We start from the raw sequence: 21,421 nt of genomic DNA on the forward strand, positions 1-21,421 counted from the left end.
ATGCTAAATCATAAAACAGATGTACAATAACATTACGATGTCCAGCAATCGATTTAAATAGTACATTGATTGGATTTAAGTGGTCATTCAATGAGGGCTATTATATGTTGATCCGACTGTTTTTAAGTGTGTATTTAGGTGGTCCAGTGGTAGAACTTTTGCCAAGCGTGTCTGAGGTTCTGAGTTCTAATCCGCATTCATATAGTTTTTTATTTTTTTTATCAAAACCAATTATGTTTATCAGTGGTTGTAAATCATGCAGGAACACGTTTGTGTGCATTTTGTTTTGTTATTTCACCGGAACGAATAGAGAGTCTCTCCACAACGGATTGAAGCGCAGGTCCGAGTGAAGACTGTGCACGAGCCACAAACTAAACACAGTATCCGCGCCACTGATCGCAGCGGCAACGAGCACTTTGATCAGTTGATTTAAAAAAACAACACATTTCAGCGCTAGATCGCCTCTTATTTAAAAAAAGAATGAAATGAATGCGCTAGTTAACTGGAGATGTTTTGTTTATTTGTATTGGTACATTCGTGCCGCGAGATGTTTCAAAAGTGGTGGGGAAAATATCGACCTTAGAAAATAGTGGTGGGGACATGTCCCACCAGTCCCACCCGTCCCACCCGCCCCACCCGCCCCACCCGCCCCACCCGCAAATTACGCCTATGATATAATAATTTGCAGGTCAGCGCACATGTGCAGAGTATAGTGCCTTCTTCCCACCGTCTTTTCAAATTAGAGACAGAACTGGTGGACGATGAAGAGCAAACTGGTAAACATTGAACAGCCATGGACAATCGGTTTTTAACATTTTATTATGATCAAGAGGCAGACGTTTTTGTAAAAAATGTGGTAGGATTCTAATATAAGGAGTGGTGTGTGTTCTAATATACGTGTGCGTGTGTGTGTGTGTGTGTGTGTTTACAGGGGTTTCACGCGAGAGACCTGTCCTAACTGAGTTACATGTGCATCAGATACGTGTGTGTTTGTTTTTAACACATGGTGGGGTCCTCAGCATGTTAGCACACTCCCAAAGTGGGGACCAAAAACATGGTGGGGACCAGTTCCCCGGGAAGAGGACGAGATCACGTTTATTGGTGTCAATCAACAGGATTAATAAATTTTTGCAGGTAATTAGCCATTTTTTTCATGTTATATTCGATAATTAAATAAAAAGACATCACAAGTTCAAATAATTTCGAAAGATTGTTGAATTACATGACCTAATGGAGTTTTCTAATGAGGTGTAAAAGCATTAATCAAGCATTAATTTAACCCTTCATTTCTTAGGTGGGTTATTAAATCTATATCAAATACACCAGTTCAGTTTAAGAGTCTGGAGGCTACTTGCTTTTGGGATTCCCTTTGTCGGTGTAAAAGGGGTTTCCCGAGTTCCTTGGCTGGTCTCCTCGTGCCTGGGTCTGGGGCAGCCAATCACGTGGTGTGCTGGCGGATGGATGGACAGTCTTTGTTGAAGCTGGCTTTGCAGAAGAAACGTGGACCAAAATCTTGCCGCAAAACTTAACTTAGAACCGAGACTCACAACGGCAAATAAGAGAACTAAGAAAAGAAAGAAAATTGAGACGAGAGTAGTTAGCTGGCTTGAATGAAGCTGTTGAACCCATGTTCTTCTGATCTTAATTTGGGTACTTTCGTCTCTGCGCGTCTACATAGTTGCTAGTCTGTCTAGTTTATTTCTTCATCTCCCTTCGCGCATTTTTCTAACCTTGTAGAGATCGAATCTACTTTTTCATTTTCTCTTCTTCCCAAAGCTTTGTTCGGGTCTAATATTTGAAACTCAAAATGTTTGTCCAACCTCCTGGAAGAAATCTGACCAATTAGACACTGGCTTTATTTATGAGGTGGCGTTCTCTTCACTTATCGTAAATCAGGCGTTATCTGTGATCTCCTTGCTCTCCAACACTAACAGAGAGAACAGATGCCACAGTTTAGATATCATTAGTATTATAAGAATACGAAACATTTTACACAGATTTCAATCAAGCCATCTTTTGAATCAAGAACATACGATCATACTGATATGAAACAAGACACACTTTCATTCAAACATCTAACAGTTATAACAAATCATGACTTATATATGGGATCTAAGCATATAAGACACACATAGGTGGTAGAAACAACATAGAATTATGTAGTTGCATGATGTTTGATTATAAGTCCATCGAAAATTGTTCTGGGATGATTTTATGTATTGTTATAGGTAAAATCTCAGTTCTTGGGGTTTGGAAGAGAATTCAATCTTGAGGCCATTGAAAGTTCCTTAAGAAGAAGGAGGTCTGGTTTGTATATCTGTACGTGGGATCCAGCAACTTCTGCTGTTATCTTGATCGGGCACTGAGTTATGCCATCTCTGAACCAATCGGTCTTTCCAAAACTATCAAACGTTGACAACGTTCTTCCTTTAGTTGCTTTAGTTGGCCATAAAAGTTCCTAGTGCAGCCTGGCTGGAGCCTGGGTTTTATGGCTCTGGATTGGTGATTTGGGGTCTGGAATGTTGAGTTCTGTGTGAACAAAATCACCTGGAAGATTCCTCTGTGTTTCATTCGCACTCAGTTGTTACACAGATTACATATAATTATTTACTCTTTTACAAATTATTCATTTTTTTAAACATTTGAGCAGTTTTGCATTAAATTGTCTGCAGTAGTTCTCTATAAATTTATTTGAAAAAGCCATTAGTCTTGAAGGTGTTCTCAGAGATTTATTGTCAAAAGGTGTTGAAACCCTGGTTAAACTATTACAGAAGTTATTTATAATGGGCTAACCATCAGTGTATATTATTAAATGTCTAGAAGGGATTGTATTAACCTCCTGAGACCCTGTGTCCTCATATGAGGACATTACATTTTTGCCTCTTGACACAATGATAGTCAAATTTGTAAAATCTTAGACATGTTGGCCACATTTAGGGACACTGCCCACACCATCTTGTGGTGATATAACAACATTACACCAATGTCAGTGAGAAGAAAATGGCTGGAAAATCAGCAAAATATCAGCAAAACACTTCCCGAAAGAAAAATGACCCAGGTAAAAAATCTATTCAAATTATATGAATGAAACAAATGTATTTATGTACAATACTGTCTCCATCATCATATGGGGATTAAAATTTGACATATTTTAGTAATAGTAGCACTCCAGGACATCAGTAAATGTGAAGTACTCGTTTGAGGACATTGGGACTATATTACGTTATTTATTCTACCATGTGGTTAGCTAAACTTGGGAATTTTTAGACGGATCGCAATAGCATTGAAAAAACAACATTTGTCTGTGTGTGTATGTGTGTGTGTGTGTGTGTGTGTGTAAGCATGAATTATTGAGTTACATGGAAAAACTGGTTTGCTTTAGTGCAGAAAACTGGTAAAAATCAAGAATTTCAAAATGAAAGTGAGCCAATAAGTGGCCTTCTACTGCTCCCTGCTGGCCATTACCAGTACTATTATAAAAATCAGATTTTGTCAAGTGTTTATCACTTCATTTGTACTGACACTTCACATAATTGCTAGTAAAATGGTAAATTATAGACCCACTGTCCTCGCATGAGGACATCATATGGTAAAACATAGACCCACTGTCCTCGCATGAGGACATCATTTTCTGCAAAAACTACTTCCAGTACAAAAACAAATTTTAGTTATTATACTTATTAGGTCCAACTTATCCCAAATAGCAAGAACAATTATAAAATGCACACCAGGCAAGCTCTCGGGTCTCAGGAGGTGGGATACTCCACTCTTTTTGGAAATAAGCTCATTTTACAACTCCCACAGAGTTAAAACAGTTGAGTTTTACCGTTTTCGAATCCATTCAGCCGATCTCCGGGTCTGGCGGTACCACTTTTGGCATAGCTTAGCATAGATCATTGAATCGGACAGGACCATTAGCATCTCTCTCAAATAAATGACCAAAGAGTTTCGATATTTTTCCTATTTAAAACTTGACTCTTCTGTAGTTACATCGTGTACTAAGGCCGACGGAAAATGAAAAGTTGCGATTTTCTAGGCTGATTTGGCTAGGAACTATACTCTCATTCCTGCGTAATAATGATATGACGCAGCGCCTGAAAATAGTCCCCAGCTCGGTAGACTATTAGGTTGACTAGTTTCAGGTGCTGCGTCATATCATTACGCCTGCTGCACTCATGGTACGGCAGCAAAGTTTCTTGATTATTACGCAGGAATGAGAGTATAGTTCACTGGAGCCGTTGTCCCCGTTTCAGCTGGAGCCGTTTGTTGTGGGGCCTGAAACTGGATGATCAGCGTCGACGAGTTTGTGGGAATGACGGTACTAGACATTCTTCTTTCTGAATCTGAAATTGACCTGTACAAAATAAAGACATGTAAAAACATGTGAATAATAAGAATATAAAATAGATTTTCATAAATAATCTTACCAGTGTATTTATTAAAATATTATATGTTCATATTTATTATTATTACAATCTGTGGTCTTCATATTCTGGAAACACTTATGAACGCAGTCGTGTCATAGAAGTATTGGTAACTAGAATAACTCTTCACAGATATTATATTACAAACATCTCATGTTTAAACTGATCTACAGCTGTCACCATCTCATATGTGGGACATTTGCCAGTATATATTTAAAACAATAATATCTTAGTTAAAACCTAAAGTAACATTGACAAACTATTTGAAAAGTTTACAATCTCTAGTTTTCATATTTGTTGATGTTTTTTATTTTTATATATAAATTACTGATGAGCAGTAATTTATCAAATTGCAACAAAAATTTGTCATTCTCATTAGGCGTGTTCAGGCCTTTATTTTGAAATAGCGATGAACATGAAAAATCATGAAAGATTGGTAGAAACCTCAGTTTGTTTTCATGGCAAGAGTTCAAAAGATAACACCAATTCAATTTTATGAGAAAAAAAGGTCTGAAAATGGTTTAAATACACAGAAAAAAAAGTATAGATTCTTGATTTGGTATGCAGTGTTGAGCTATAATGCACATACATGTTTTTTATTACTTTACTTGTAGGTTGAATACAAATCAAATACTGCCAAACCGCCCATATTACTTCTGGATAGGATGACTACTTCATACATTTTATGGTAATTATGGAAATATATGGTTCAGATGAGATCACTCAAACCATATATGGAAATGGAGGCGCCCTTATATGGTCAGTAATAGAGCTTGGATGTCATCTAGTGAAAAAGTGTGTTACTGGGCCCAAACAAGCGCAGAGGAAAGAGAGGAATGCACTCTTCAGTTGGTATCACTTTGCTGTGTCTTTTTATAGTTCACTCCTCTGAGATAACGCATTCTGTGGTGTAATACTGTTTCCCAGAATGAAAGTTAAAGTGGGAGAGCTCAGATGGTTAGGAGGGGTGGCAAAGCTACACATTGTTTCCAGGAAATCAAGCCTGACGCACTACTGTAATATAATCTCTTTTCACAATAATAACAAGATTAAATAAAATCATACTTAATTTGTCTTTGTTGTATTTTATATAATCTGTATGCTGGTTTGGAAACAGACTTGTAAATATTGTACAAAACATGTGGCATAACAATCATCAACACAGTCAAAACCATTAATCTTAATACAAAATTAAGCATCAGTCACACGTAGCTTACAGCCAGAGTAGTGAAAGTACATTACATATCATAGTAGTAGTAGCCTACATTACATACGCATTGGTGATTATATAAAGACCAAATGTCAATAGCACAAATCTAAAATAAAACATTCCCATATCTAAAGAAAAGAACACTGACAGCTGTGCGAGCACAACACCCTGCAACACCCTGTGCGAGCACAAACGAACCGGACAGGTTTGTAGACGAGATGGATGGAGAGCGCGGCTTGCTTGCGTGACGTCACTACTCCTCCAAAGATTTTGTGATGTCTAAAGAATGAAATCATTTATGATGGTTATTTCTACGGCACAAAACAGCACAAATCGAGCACAAACAAAAAGCACCGGTTTGGGGCGATTTGGACGGCATGGGGTGGAGAGTGACGTCACTGTCCCGAATCCAATGTGTTATTTCTAAGGAGGGGAAAAAGATACAATGTTCATCGTAACGGCACAAACCGGCACAAATCGAGCACAAACGAACGACACAGTTTTGCAACGATTTGGACCATATGGGGTGGACAGTTATGTAACTGTACTTAAAAAGTTTCTTTTTTTATGTTTAAGAGGGGATCGTAGTTGCAGTGTTTCTTTCAACGGCACAAACCGAGCACAAACGAACGACACCGGTTTGGTGCGATTTAGATGAGGTGGGGTGGAGAGTGACGTCACTGCCCCGAATTAAATTTGTTATATCTGCGAAAGGAAAATAGATACAGTGTTTGTTTTAACGGCACAAACCAGCACAAACCGAGCACAAACGAAGCTCCCCCCAGCTATTTGGCCAGCTCCTGCGCCTAGGCCCTTTGAGACAGAGACACCGTTCCAACTTTAAAACGTCCGGTCAGTACCGGTGTAAGTTGCTCGCGAAGATGACATCACGAGTCCATGTCGTTTGTCCGCAATATTGGATTGAACAGAAAGCTAAACTAAAGTTTCACAGGTCACAAATTTGGTCCGAACTTCACGAAAATGGACGTACATGATCCTTGGACCAAGCCTCACAAAAGTTACTAGAAGGATTTTTGATTTTCGGAAGCGTTTGCCCGTCACAGCCAAACGAAATCAGCGGCGTAGTCGCCAAAACAGGAAGTCACGTATCGAAACCAAACTTTATACATGAACTCGGGACTCCAATGTGAGGAAGCACAAGATCTGAATTTTTTTTATTTTTTTTTTATTTCAGGCTAATAGACAAACCCATTTACCTATGTCTATGCAAGAGTTTCACCTCACACTTTTAATGTTAATGCATTTAGACAGTAGGTGGCACTGTTGTATTACATTTCACAGAGCTGCCAAGTCAGTGTATAGACTGCATTCGTTTTTACTAGGTTTGTCTTAATAAATGCAGGCATGAATTTCGTTTTTTGCATTGGTCTAATTTAATCATCATCTGTATATTAATATATACAGAATTGTATGCATGAATTGTGCATTTCCAGTTCTCAAAGCAGTTAATAAAAAAAAAAAACTTTATACAAGATACATCATGCTCTTCTTCGCTAACCGAACAAACAATTAATTGTCTGTGGCTGTGTTTGTGCGCACGGGAAATATGCTGCGCATAACAAAAGAAAACAAGGAGAAACGTGCAGTCACATGCTCAAACAATCAACAGGTGCGTTCCATTTGACCATAAGTGGACTGCGAAGTGGACTTCACAGGGTTTTCCGCCATCTTAAGTTAGACTCTAATCCGAAGGGAGCGAACATGTTTAGTTCGAAGGACACTGCACACGGCATAGGGAATAAGGGAACATCGATACATCACTTCACAGGAAGTGGAGAGCGATGATTACCCAACTGTCATTTCGCGCATCACGTCATCACCAGTCAGAACGGTCATAACGATGGAGGAGTTTACGTATGTGTGTAAGTATTCATTTCGCCATTGTTATACAAATGACAGTATTTTTAACGGTTATTGTTGTGAATACATATACTATTTTTGATGATTATAATTTACCTCATTGAATGCAGCCAGCTTAGCTAGTTTGTGAGGTAAAGTGATTTTATTTTAGGTAGTTGTAAAATAGTGCAATATAATTGTAAATATATAAAAAATTAAATATGAATGTAGTCCTATATATATTTATGTTATATGATAATCTGCGCGACTCCGTCGTTGACTTTATTTGATGACATTTGCAGGGCGTTTCAAATGAGCGGGTATTGTCAGTGAAGTCCACTTCAACTGATATACCGTGCTCAGGGAGTAGGGGAGCAGTGAACACTGCATATGGACCCTGTCGAATGGAACGCACATTAGATGTGTAAAAACCATAAAACAAGTGGAAAGCGCGAGCGCGCCGCTGTCTCCTTTCCACAAGCGCTTGTTCTCCTGTGGCGTCTGTTGTTGCTATGCAACCGTGAACTGCGCTCTCCATGATGACAAGAGCTGTGTCTGAAATCGCTCCCTATCCACTATATAGTGCACTATTTAGGGTGTCGGCCATTTTGTAGTGGTGTCCGAATTCTGAGTGAACGACATCATTCCCTACATTCTTCACTACTTTTACCCACAATCCTCTCTGAATTCGAGTGTACATACGATGTACACTTGCTGAGACACTATTTCCCACAATCCGACTCAATAAGGCGATAGAGTGCGAATGAAAAATAAACAAAAATGTCACCATGGCAACGGTGCACGCGAGTTAGAAAACAATCATTTATAAGACCAGACGCCTGGTTATTTATTTATCTATACCGTTATATCTATATTTGAATAAACAAATGTGTTGTGTAGTGTTTTGTTCTCTTTAATTTTCACATATAAATGTAAAAAGTAAATAAATATGACAAGCAAGTGTTTTTATTATCTTTTTTTTAAATCAAATAACGCAATAAACGTGAAAAATACATACATACAATTGTTACAATTCATACAGCCAAAAAAAAAAGGAAATATTAAAGATGGGTAGGTAATGTTTATGACAAATTGTCTGAGCTCTCTGGCGCGTGATAATTATGTCAGCGTCCGAATTCTTTGCTGATGTAGTGCACTCAACTGCCATTCATTATGTAGGGATTAGTGAACGAGTGAGCGGTTTCAGACACAGCTAAGGAAGTATCAGCAAAAGATTAATAGATTTCTAGCCCTTGCATTAGCTTTACTACTAGATATATTTATGGAGATGGAAAATAATAAGGCGCCCTGTACAGCTATGATCAGCTGTTCGGCCGAGCATTCAATGTTGTTACGCTGCAAGCTGATGGTTTGTTGCTGCCGCGCTCTATCACTCACACACCATAAAGAGCAAATTGTTTTTTAATGTTTCAATTTCGTGATTAAAATGACATAATTTGGAAGCGGATAATTTCTTCACAAACAGCTCATTATGACTCAATGTTAGAATGCTGCACCTACACTCGATAGTGTGAATAAGATCAGCGCAACGCAGACCACTGCATTGACAGGGTAAAACATATGATCTGTCTACGGCCAGGGCTCAGCGGAAAAGACAGAAAATGCCGGTCCAGCGCTGATTGAGGAATTAAATTCAAAAATAAAAGACAGTTTTACATCTTTTTTCTCGCATTCTCGCATTTTTTTTATCGCATCTCGCATCTATCCACTACCTGCTAACGTTAGTGCACTGCACCCGAGCAAGCACACTTTGCAGTTCCTCCGGAAATGCATTTTTAGGGGTTCAAGCATGAAATGCTGAAACCCTATTGTAATTGTAAGGATTTGTAAAACGCATCGTGCAGGACAAACCGTAAGGCCTAGAGACTTGAAACCTGGCCAGATGGTAGGCCTCAATTTGGGGACAACCTATCAGAGTATGACCCCGATTGGCCCATAGGTGGCGCTACAGCAACCAAAAGTTCAAAATCGCTCATAACTCTTAGACCGTTTGTCCCAGGATCAAGTGTCTTATATCGCTGGAATCCTTGGCTCAAGGCGGACAAAATGGCTATCTCCGATTTGGATGCAGGCAGGGAAAAAGTTCTGCTATGTCGAATTTTGTCCAAAACCTACTTTTGCGAACTAGTCCCTGGTTTTTCGCCCGATCGGAACCAAACCAGTCTAGGACAATTCTCTGGACTCTCTGGATCAATAATTATCGAAAAAAAGTTCAACTTTTGCATTTGGGTGGCTGTAACAGGGTCATTTAGAAAAGGGGCGTGGCAAAATACACTAAAAAGCCTATAAATCCCAAATGAAAACTCAGAACTTCACCAAAATCGATGAGCATATGTGTCAGAACATGGTGAGGAAGCATGCAGAGTTTCATGGAGATCGGACCACAGGTGGCGCTATAACTGGCAAAAAGCCTTCATTCTTATTAGGGGTTCAAGCATGAAATGCTGAAACCCTATTGTAATTGTAAGGATTTGTAAAACGCATCGTGCAGGACACACCGTAAGGCCTAGAGACTTGAAACCTGGCCAGATGGTAGGCCTCAATTTGGGGACAACCTATCAGAGTATGACCCCGATTGGCCCATAGGTGGCGCTACAGCAACCAAAAGTTCAAAATCGCTCATAACTCTTAGACCGTTTGTCCCAGGATCAAGTGTCTTATATCGCTGGAAACCTTGGCTCAAGGCGGACAAAATGGCTATCTCCGATTTGCTCGCCCTTCAGGCACCAATTTCGAGTAAATTGCATTTTTCTGAAAAACCTATTTTTGCGAACTTCTCCTAGGTTTTTGGCCCGATCGGAACCAAACCACTGCAAGAATATTCTCTGGAGTCTGACAATCAATAATCATCCAAAAAATTCTAAATTTCAATTAACGGTCGATAAGGGGAACCAAAATATTTGATGGCACCAGTGCCACTTTTACTAAAACGGTTATAAATTGTGAACGGAAAGGATTTTTTTTGCTAAACTTGGGATACATCTTCCTGAGCTCAACCTGAGATCACTTGAAAAAAATCGCAACAATTGGCCACTTGGTGGCACTATAAAACAGTTATAACTTGTGAACGGAAAGAGATATTTTCGCAAAACTTGGGACACATGTTCATGAGCTCATTCTGAGGTCATTTGAAAAAAAATCATGACAATTGGCCACTTGGTGGCACTATAAAATGGTTATAACTTGTGAGCGGAAAGAGATATTTTCGCTAAACTTGGGACACATGTTCATAAGCTCAATCTGAGTTGACATGAAAAAAATCTTGACAATTGGCCACTTGGTGGCGCTATAACAGTGAAAAAAAATCATGAAAATAGCTATAAGCGCACCCAACTGTTAGTCTACTGAAAATTGGCACACAGTGTCTTTGTCCAGGGTGCCATGATAGTCTATGAGAACATTAGTGTATCTCAAAAAACTCAGTATATGCCTTGAAGGAGCCTTAGAAGTTTCAAGCCAGTGTTTTTTCACAGGAGTGACCTCCTAAGACTCCTGAATCCTTGCCGAGTCCAACAATACCAAACATGCCAGGTTTCGCCTTATGGTTTTTGTAAGTGTCATTTAGAGCTTTAAAAAATTGTTTATCTTCAAAGCCGTTAGTCCGATCGAGACAACAACAAAAAAACAAAGGAAATTTTAAAACATAGGTAAATAGCTAAACAATAACGCCAAAATGTTCAAATTAAGATAGGAACTGACAAAAAAATTAATTAAATCCAATCAGTTTCACCCATGGATCATTTTGATGCTCTCACATGTTTGAAACGAACAATGATGGATTGTGATGAAATTTGTTTTGAATTGGGAGTGGCGAATCCCCGTCCATACTGTCATTGACCATTCGCAAAGACCCGCCCATTTTACTTACTGTTGCTATGTCTGACAAGCGACGCCACTCTCACACCACACCAAGTTCTCACGCAGTGAAAAATACATTGCGGATCAGAGAGGAGACTGCGTGCTGACAGACAAGTACTTTTGATATGAAACAAATGGCGCTTTTCCACTACATAGTACCAGCTCGCCTCGGCTCGGCTCGACTCGACTCGGCTTTGTTTGGTTTTCCACTGTGTAAAAGTTGTGCCTGTACCTGCTTCCAGGTACTTTTTTTCGTACCACCTCCGGCGAGGTTCTAAGCGAGCTGAGGCGATACTAAAATGTGACGTGAAAACACGGCAGACTGCTGATTGGTCAGACAGAATCGTCACTATTCACGCGCCAGACGGAGTATCCTGAATAAAAAACAGCAAAAACAAAAACATCCAAAAACAGCATACACTCGATTTCCTCCATTGTCCTGTGTGTGTGGCAGCGGATGTATCTCGCGTAGAAGATTAAGTCACGGCAGTTTCCTGCGGCGTCGCTATGACGACCAGGTACTGTTGTGGAGGTACTATCTGCAATGGAAAACGGAGCGAAAAGCGAGCCGAGTCGAGTTGAGTTGAGCTGGTACTGGTAATGGAAAAGCGCCAAAAGTCTCACCTTTCAAATGTAGTCATTTTTTAGAGACAGACATTTAAACAATAAATACCGTTTTGTGACTCTTTAATGTGTCTGACAGATCGCTGTAGACTCGAGGCTCAGTTAAAGCTGCTCGTGAACCGATCATCTCTTCCTTCTAGTTAATTTATAGCATTAAAGGAATGTTGTTTTAAAGTGCTAAGACGTCAGTACACTTTGTTTTTCAAATTTAAATCCTCCAATGTTAATCTACTAACTCTCCTGACTGCTTTGTGGGACAAAATGGCGGATTATGATTAGTCAGATCGCCTGTCAATCAAACTCCCTGCGAAGGGTCAATTGAGAATGCCTGTGCGCACAATCCTGATCTAATCGACAACTTTGCAGTTGCACATATGAAAGCCCGGAAAGCATCTTTTTTATGTATTTGGACCTAGGCCTAACAATGTGTTATGGTGCGCTGTCACCAGTGTTTTTTGTTTTTTTGGTGAGCGTAGGCTCCTCCTGATTTTGTTAGTCATCTCATCTCATCTCTTATATGCTGTGTATGATCATATCCTGCCCTATTCATGGTAGCCTACTCGCGGACATTGCGTCATCAATGTCATCAATTGCATCATCAAGGGGCCCGCCTTGATAATCCTACTTAAGGGCCCGGTGTTGGCTCGTTACGCCACTGAATATAATTATCTAAACTCCTTATCAAAATTACATATTTACAACAAATTTGACACATATATATAGGCACACTTTGAGTACTACTAATAAAAGTGGTGGAGATCAGGCAAGACTGTAAGAAGACTCAGGCAAAAAGGTGCTATAACTGTAAAAACGCTTTAAAACCATATATTTCCTACGGCAAACTGCCTGTATTGGCTGTAAATTGACTTTTTCATCTATGATGGCAGTTGTTAAATGCTTGCCAAATAAAACGTAATGTCTTAAATGCTTATGTGCTTAAAGGCCTTAAATGCTTGAACCCCGATAAATGCTGCTTGCAGCTTTAATTCTAGTTGTTCTTAAGTTTTCTTATTATTATTATTATTCCCGGGAGAGAAATTGGCCAGCTCCTGCACCTAGGCCCTTTGAGACAGAGACACCGTTCCAACTTTAACCCTCTGAGGTCGACAAACGTGCCCGCGCGTTTTGCTGGATTTTTTTCAGTTCAGTTCAAAAGAAATTAATTTTGCTCTGTTGACTTTGATATTACAAGCAAGTTTCATACATCAATCGATTCTGTTAAATGTGTATTATTTTTGTGTATACTCACAATAAAAACAAACTGTTGTGCTTTTTGCCAAATAAAGAAAAATAAACGTGATGCGAGTTCTGCCTTCTCTCTGTCAGTGAAGACCATTCTGAAACGCGTCCGAAAATGAACAATAACTCAGCGAATACTGAGTCAAACAGGCATACAGACACAGAGGCATGAAGCTTGAATTCTCTTCTTTAAAATGAGGTAATTTATATAAAAAACAAATATTCTCATCTTGTGAAATCTGTATTAAAAGAGAGCGATTCCAGTCGAGCTAATTAGAGCTCATTCAAAGGTAATGTGACTCTGCCCACGGAGCGCGCGCTATTCAAACGCAAATTACTGAGGCAAACCTGTGAACGCCCCCCATATCAGCTCGAGAAAACACAAGTTTAATCATATCATTGTAGCCTACGTGTTTACACCATCTGGCAGCGCTGTGAGGAATAATAATAATGGAAAATCTACCTCAGAGACAGTGCGGGTATTGCAGGAGAGAGGATCCGAATATGTAGTAAGTTTTTTTTCCTTCTCAAGTTAATCGCGTTTCTGTGAATGAATGAACGGCAGCCGCAGAGATGCGCGCTGTTTACCACAGCTCGCAAAAAGACAGTTTAAATTTAAATTGCGTCTCTGTGTGAATGAATGATGATGTTTTAGCAAACTGTATTGCTATACTGAGTTGAGTAAAAATCGACAGAAATATGTTGAAATAAAATGTAGGCTATTTGTATAAGCAACGTATTAAACTGAAAATTAACATTTATATGCCCTAATATTTCATAAAAACAACGTTACAGTCAGGCGTTTCTGTTTGTGAATGAATGTTTCGGTTTTAGCAAACTGTATTGCTATACTGAGTATCGACTGAAATATGTTGAAATAAAATGTATTTGTATAAGCAACGTATTAAACTGCAAATTAACATTTATATTTCTTATAATAAAAATGAAAGACCTATGTTACAGACATATGAAAGACAACATTTCGTTGATTAGTTTTGGATAGATTATACATTTTTACTGTAAAATATCTGCCAACTCAAATAAGCTTTTGTTTGCCAATATTTGCTCATGTTAAATATAGTATGTTTTGTCAAAAATAAAGTAATCAAATAATCAATCAAATCCTTAACTTTGAAATATGTATGATAAAATGTATACTTTGGTTTTTACAAAGAAAGATTACACTTGAATTGTTGTTGTAATTGTAACCTTTTTAATAAAAAAATATATTTACAAGGTAGATGTAAACAAACTATTAAAAGGTAAATATAAGCCTTTTCTTTAAATAATTTTTATTGTGTTTTATTAGTGACAAATTTGGGGAGAGGATAAATATTCCAAAACTGAAAATACAGTATGAGAGTTAACTGCACAATTACTAGACATGTTTTCCTTGGATATTATAGGCCAAATTGCAAGCACAATATGTGGAAAAATAAAAAAGAATTGAGATGCTTCCAACTGTTGCTCTTGCATTCTTGTGGCTCAGTGACTCACCTGAATGAATGGCTCATTAAGTATGCAGGCCCCATTGTCTCCTAAGGTGTGAACCACTAAATATGCATGATCTGTGACGCCCACTCAGCATATTGCCTTTCCAAACAGAAAGTGCTTTGCAAAATTCAAATCAATGTATTGTGTTATGTGAATGATTAGGCAGGGTGATTTTCACATAATTTTGAAGAAAAAACACTAGGCAATGACATCTATTAGACAAAAGTCTTATTGGCACATATTTAGTAAGTGTTTTATGGCCTTATTTCAGAAACTTTAGTTTTTAGTTTTTTCAATAACCACGCATAAACATTATTCTCTCAAAAATGCAGACATGTACATTCTTGTTGCTCACATATTATGGTAGCCCTGTTTGTGCTAAATAGTGTGTAATTTTTTTTGCCATTAATATGTTTATAAGCAACTGAAAAAAGCACAAATGTCAGGGCATGTCAGAACATCTCAAGGACCCCAAAAACACCTTAGACCCCAGAGGGTTAAAACGTCCGGTCAGTACCGGTGTAAGTTGCTCGCGAAGATGACATCACGAGTCCATATCGTTCGTCTGCCATATTGCATTGAACAGAAAGCGAAACTAAATTTTCACAGGTCACAAATTTGGTCCGAACTTCACGAAACTGGACGTACATGATCCTTGGACCAAGCCTCACAAAAGTTACTAGAAGGATTTTTGATTTTCGGAAGCGTTTGCCCGTCACAGCCAAACGAAATCGGCGGCGTAGTCGCCAAACAGGAAGTCGTCCATATCTCAGGAACTCTGTCACGTATCGAAACCAAACTTTGTACATGAACTCGGGACTCCAATGTGAGGATGCACAAGATCTGATTTTTTTATTTTATTTTTTTATTTCAGGCTAATTGACAAACCCATTTACCTATGTCTATGCAAAACTTTTAATGTTAATGCATTTAGACAGTAGGTGGCACTGTTGTATTACATTTCACAGAGCTGCCAAGTCAGTGTATAGACTGCATTAGTTTTTACTAGGTTTGTCTTAAATGCAGGGGCCTGAATTTCGTTTTTTGCATCGGTCTAATTTAATCATCTTCATTTATTAATATATACAGATTTGTATGCATGAATTGTGCATTTCCAGTTCTCAAAACAGTTAATAAGAAAACAAAAAAAATACTTTATACAAAATACATCATACTCTTCTTCGCTAACCGAACAAACAATTCATTGTCTGTGGCTGTGTTTGTGCGCACGGGAAATATGCTGCGCATAACAATAGAAAACAAGGAGAAATGCGCAGTCACATGCTCAAACAATCAACAACGTCGCTCTAGAGGTGCGTTGTGGACTGCGAAGTGGACTTCACAGGGTTTTCCGCCATCTTAAGTGAGATTCCAATCCGAAGGGAGCGAACATGTTCAGTTCGAAGGGCACTGCGCACGGCATAGGGAATAAGGGAACATCGATACATCACTTCACAGGAAGTGGAGAGCGATGATCACCCAACTGTCATTTCGCGCACCACGTCATCACCAGTCAGAACGGTCATAACTAACGATGTGTGTAAGTATTCAAACATTTCGCCATTGTTATACAAATGACAGTATTTTAACGGTTATTGTTGTGAATGTCACCGGGTGACGAATAGGAACTATGATGAACGGAACGAGTTCCCTTGGGGAAACAGTTCCGGTGTAACACCAGGCCGGTTCCGGCGGCCTGTCATAGCCGCCTATATTGATGAGTAACAGCTGCGGTGGATGAGCGTGTGTTGGGAACGAAAGTGTGTGCGTGGCGGTTTGGAAGAGAGAGAAGCGGCAGGTCGAAGGGAGGAGTGCGCAGGCAAGCAGAGCGGTTGTGATCAAAGTCGAGGTTACGAGAAGACGAGAGGCAGAGGCGGCAGGGCGGCAGTGCAAGTAAAGACGGTTGGCGTGGCGAGGGAAACGAGTGGGGTCTGAATTGCAGATTGTTGGTCGAACTCGGTGTCTCCCCTTTTGAAAGGATCATCATAGTGGATCTGCCAGCCCCTACGAGCTGAAGTGAAGGTACACTTTTCACTGTTTAGCGGTGTGTCATTGCAGTGTCTGACGATTGAAGTGAGCACGTTGAATATTTAAAGTGGTTTGATATATGCACGAGTGTTTGAACGTTTGATGTTACCAGCACTTTGAAAGCTTGGTCGGAGACCGTCTAGTCTGGTGGAGTACCAAGAATTAATGAGAACATAGAGAAACTGCTATCCACCACTGAATGCTGCCATCGCTACCCTGTGGTAAGAAGACTCAGTTGTTAACTGCTGGATTCTGGATTCATCACTGTTGTTCTGTGAACATAGAGAACCTGTTATCCGTCATTGAATGCTGTCATCGTTGTTCTGTGGAAAGAAGACTCAGTTGTGAACTGTTGGATTCCGTACTCACCACTGTTGCTCTGTGAACATAGAGAAACTGCTATCCGCCACTGCATTCTGCCATCGCTGCCCTGCGAGGGATCCTATTATCTGTCGGTGCACTCCTATTGTCGCTGGCCTGTGAAAGGAAGGTGACACCTAGTTATCTGATGTTGTCCTGCGAAAAGAGAAAGCCCACTGTCTGCTGCCACCCACCTGTAGTCCCTTCTACCTTTCTCGCCATCTATTGCTGACTGCTGCATTTCATCTGACGGTTATTGCCTTCTGCCTACCATATACTGCTCGTTGCTCCCCACCAAAAAGGTCCTGGTCCTCCGTCCAATCTCCGTCGTCCTGTGGAAGAGAGGTGACACTCAGTTATCTGATGCTGTCCTGTGAGAAGAGAAAACCCACCGTCTGTCGATCCTTACCTGAAGCCTCCTGTGTCCTGCCCATTACTTACGTTGGTCTGCCATCTGAAGGTCCTGGCCTCTGGACCAATCCGTCCCTCGTCCCTTGTCCCCCTCCCCCCTCCCTTCTATTGTGGTCCTGTGAGGAGAGTTTCCCAGCCCCGGCTATGGCTTAACCGAAGGCATCCGTCCCTTGTCCTTTCCCCTCTGCCCTGTACCGATCTGTGCGAGGAGGTGATCAACTGGCGGCTGACCTGAGCCTTCCTCCACTGAAGCCCCGTTCCGATGAGTGGCCCTTATGAAGAGTCCTGTGGCAGTGACATTCCTTTAAAGTGTTTTTATATTTAATAAAAAGAATCAAGTTTTTATATCACGTCGTTGTCTGGCTTTTGGTGAAGTAAAGTGATTTTATTTTAGGTAGTTGTAAAATAGTGCAATAAAATTGTAAATATATAATATAATAATAAAAATAAAATTATTAATGTAGTCCTATATATATTTATGTTATATCATAATCTGCGCGACCCCGTCGTTGACTTTCTTTGATGACGTTTGCAGGGCGTTTCAAATGAGCGGTTATTGTCAGTGAAGTCCACTTCAACTGATATACCGTGCTCAGGGAGTAGGGGAGCAGTGAACACTGCGTATGGACCCTGTCGAATGGAATGCACCTTAGATGTGTAAAAACAAGTGGAAAGTGCGAGCGCGCCGCTCTCTCCTTTCCACAAGCGCTTGCTCTCCGATGGCGTCTGTCGTTGCTATGCAACCATGAACTGAGCTCTCCATGATGACAAGGAAGTATCAGCAAAAGATTAATTGATTTCTAGCCCTTGCATTAGCTTTACTACTAGATATATTTATGGAGATGAAAAATAATAAGGCGCCCTGTACAGCTATGATCAGCTGTTCGGCCGAGCATTCAATGTTGTTACGCTGCAAGCTGATCAATTGGTTTGTTGCTGCCACGCTCTATCACTCGCACACCATAAAGAGCAAATTGGTTTTTAATGTTTCAATTTCGTGATTAAAATGACAATTTGGAAGCGGATAATTTCTTCACAAACAGCTCATTATGACTCAATGTTAGAATGCTGCACCTACACTCGATAGTGTGAATAAGATCAGCGCAACGCAGACCACTGCATTGACAGCGTGAAACATATGATCTGTCTACGGCCAGGGCTCAGCGGAAGACAGAAAATGCCGGTCCAGCGCTGATTGAGGAATTAAATTCAAAAATAAAATCTTTTTTCTCGCATCTGTGAATTTATCTTTTAATCATTTGCTCTGAGATGAAGCGAATATATTTGTGCGGGAATTTCTCGCACTATAAAAGCTCACCTTGCGTAAATGGTTTAAATTATGCACAATCCCCACATTCCCACACCGAAATTCAAGCCCTGAAATGGCAGCGGGATGTGTAACTCTAGCATATGGCGCATATGTCATATAAAGTTAGGCAAGGCCAAACAGCGTTATCCATGTTGTTGCGATTGCATCGCTAGAGTAAGCTAATAGTGAAACTGATAGCGTTTTTCATTTAATTACAATATGAGGACTGACGGTAGGCTATAAAAATCAGCGTTTCTAGGTGATGACAACCATCTTGACAGCAGCAATCAAAGCATCGCTAATTACGGTAGACCTTAATTTGAGATAGTAAATTTGTTCCTAATCAAAGGGAACACTCAACCACAGAACCGCTGGGTGAGTTTTGTATTGGCTTATTGGATACAGTAAATGAAGACTGTCAACTTCTTTTCAATACTATTTCATCACCCAAAACACTCCCACTCTCTGCTGTATATTCATAACCAAATATTCAAAACCAACAACTAAGCCACATAAACAATGCCATTGGCACTAGTCTACATTGCAGACATGTCTCTTAATGCACATAACTTTTCACCTTTTTGCCCAATCTTGAAAAGTAATTGAAATTCTCAGATCAAGCAAACTTCAACGCACCCTTAATCCACTTCCTGCTCACGTTAGCGAACCGCACCCGAGCAAGCACACTTCGCAGGTCCTCCAGAAATTCTAGTTGTTGTTATAATGAAAACCGCATTATATGTAATTTTTTTTTAACCTTTAATAAAACCAGCTGATAGGGCTCTCTGTATGTTTACAGCATTATGTGAGATTTTTTATTTATTTTTTGAGAAAAAGTAACATGTAGGCTACTTACTGTAGCCTACCTAATATTTATCCAAAGAGTCAATACTGAATCAAGATTGAAATCAAATCCCCAGAATTGAATTGAAATCGTCAAATTTGTGTTTAGGCAAGGCAAGGCAAGGCAAGTTTATTTATATAGCACATTACATACACAATGGCAATTCAAAGTGCTTTACATAGAAGAAATAAAAAAAAATAAAAAAATTTGAATAATTAAAACAGTTTAAAAAAAATAAAAATAATAAACAGTAAAGTATAAACAGTCGGACGAACATTGGCACAGTGCTCATTCATTTAATGCATAGCTAAACAGATGTGTTTTGAGTCTGGATTTGAAAGTGACTACTGTAGGCGGACGTCTGATCTCCTCTGGAAGCTGGTTCCAGCTGCGGCTGGCATATAAGCTAAAAGCGGACTCGCCATGCTTAAGGCCATTGCACACTGAGTCCGAAATTTTCGTATGCGTTTTTTCGTGTTCGTCAGCAGTAAAATTCGTCACGCACAGAAACCTTGCACACTGAGTCCGATGCGTATTTATTAAACCTTTGCGGAAAAAAACGCAAAAAATACTAAATGGATTCGTCAAGCAGTGAGGATGAATTTGTTGCCCTCTTTCTTCTTAAAAAGAGAGAAAGAAAGAGGAAATATTGGGTCCATCCAATCCTGAGATAGCGCCGAGAGGAAGGAGAGTTTCACCTCCTTATCAAGGAGTTGCGAAATTATCCCAAACGATTCAAAATTTACCTCAGAATGTCAGTGGAACAGTTTGATGCTTTGCTAGCGATACTGGAGCCACATATTAAAAAGAAGACCACCAATTTCCGTGAACCAATCGATCCTGAACAGAAACTGGCAGTATGTCTATGGACGGACACACACACACGCGGCCGGCAGAAGCGCTGGGCAGACAGAACAGCTGTATACAGGTTATATTTTATTCAGTGTCTTTGTAATCCGCATTTTGTTTTTCATACAGTACTTGTGCTGCGAGACGAAGTGTATCAACTTGTCAGACGTCATTCTGGATTTTGTCGTTCGCTTGTACGGTGGCTCTGAATTTTCAAAAAACCTCACAAAACACTGGCTGTGGATGCGAAAAACGCAGAAAATCGAACCCAATCCGAATTTTTTTTTTACGGACGAAAGTTTCGTAGACAGTGTGCAAGCATGATTGACATAACGTGAGGTCGAATTTTTTTTTTAACGTGCGAAAATTTCGGATGCGAATTTCGGACTCAGTGTGCAATGGCCTTTAGAGTGAACCCTTGGTATTTCTAGCTGATATGATCCTAATGATCTGAGTGATCTGTTGGGTTTATATTCAGTGAGCATATCTGCAATGTATTGAGCTCCTAGGCCATTGAATGATTTATATACCAGTAATAATACTTTAAAATCAATCCTAAATGTAACTGGGAGCCAGACTGGTGTGATATGTTCATATTTTCTGGTTCTGCTCAGAATCCTGGCGGCAGCGTTCTGTATGAGCTGCAACTGTCTTATGGTCTTTTTGGGAAGGCCAGTGAGGAGGCCATTACAATAATCCACCCTGCTGGTGATGAAAGCATGAACAAGTTTCTCTAAGTCTTGTCTGGAAACAAAGCATCTAATTCTTGCAATATTTTTCAGATGATAGTATGCTGATTTAGTTATTGCTTTGACATGACTACTGAAACTAAGGTCTGACTCTAGTGTCACACCAAGATTCCTGACTTGATCTTTAGTTGTTTGACCCCT

General features: G+C 39.7%; 1 protein-coding gene across 1 annotated transcript in view; it reads left to right on the top strand.

Moving 5' to 3' along the window:
* LOC311289246 (membrane-spanning 4-domains subfamily A member 8-like) overlaps nt 1-21,421 on the top strand; it is a 450,268-nt gene that overhangs the window by 162,284 nt on the left and 266,563 nt on the right. The gene's annotated exons all lie outside the window — the stretch shown is intronic.

Source organism: Rutilus rutilus (genome assembly GCF_951802725.1).
Source record: "Rutilus rutilus genome assembly, chromosome: 4".
In the NCBI taxonomy this organism is placed as follows: Eukaryota; Metazoa; Chordata; class Actinopteri; order Cypriniformes; family Leuciscidae; genus Rutilus; species Rutilus rutilus.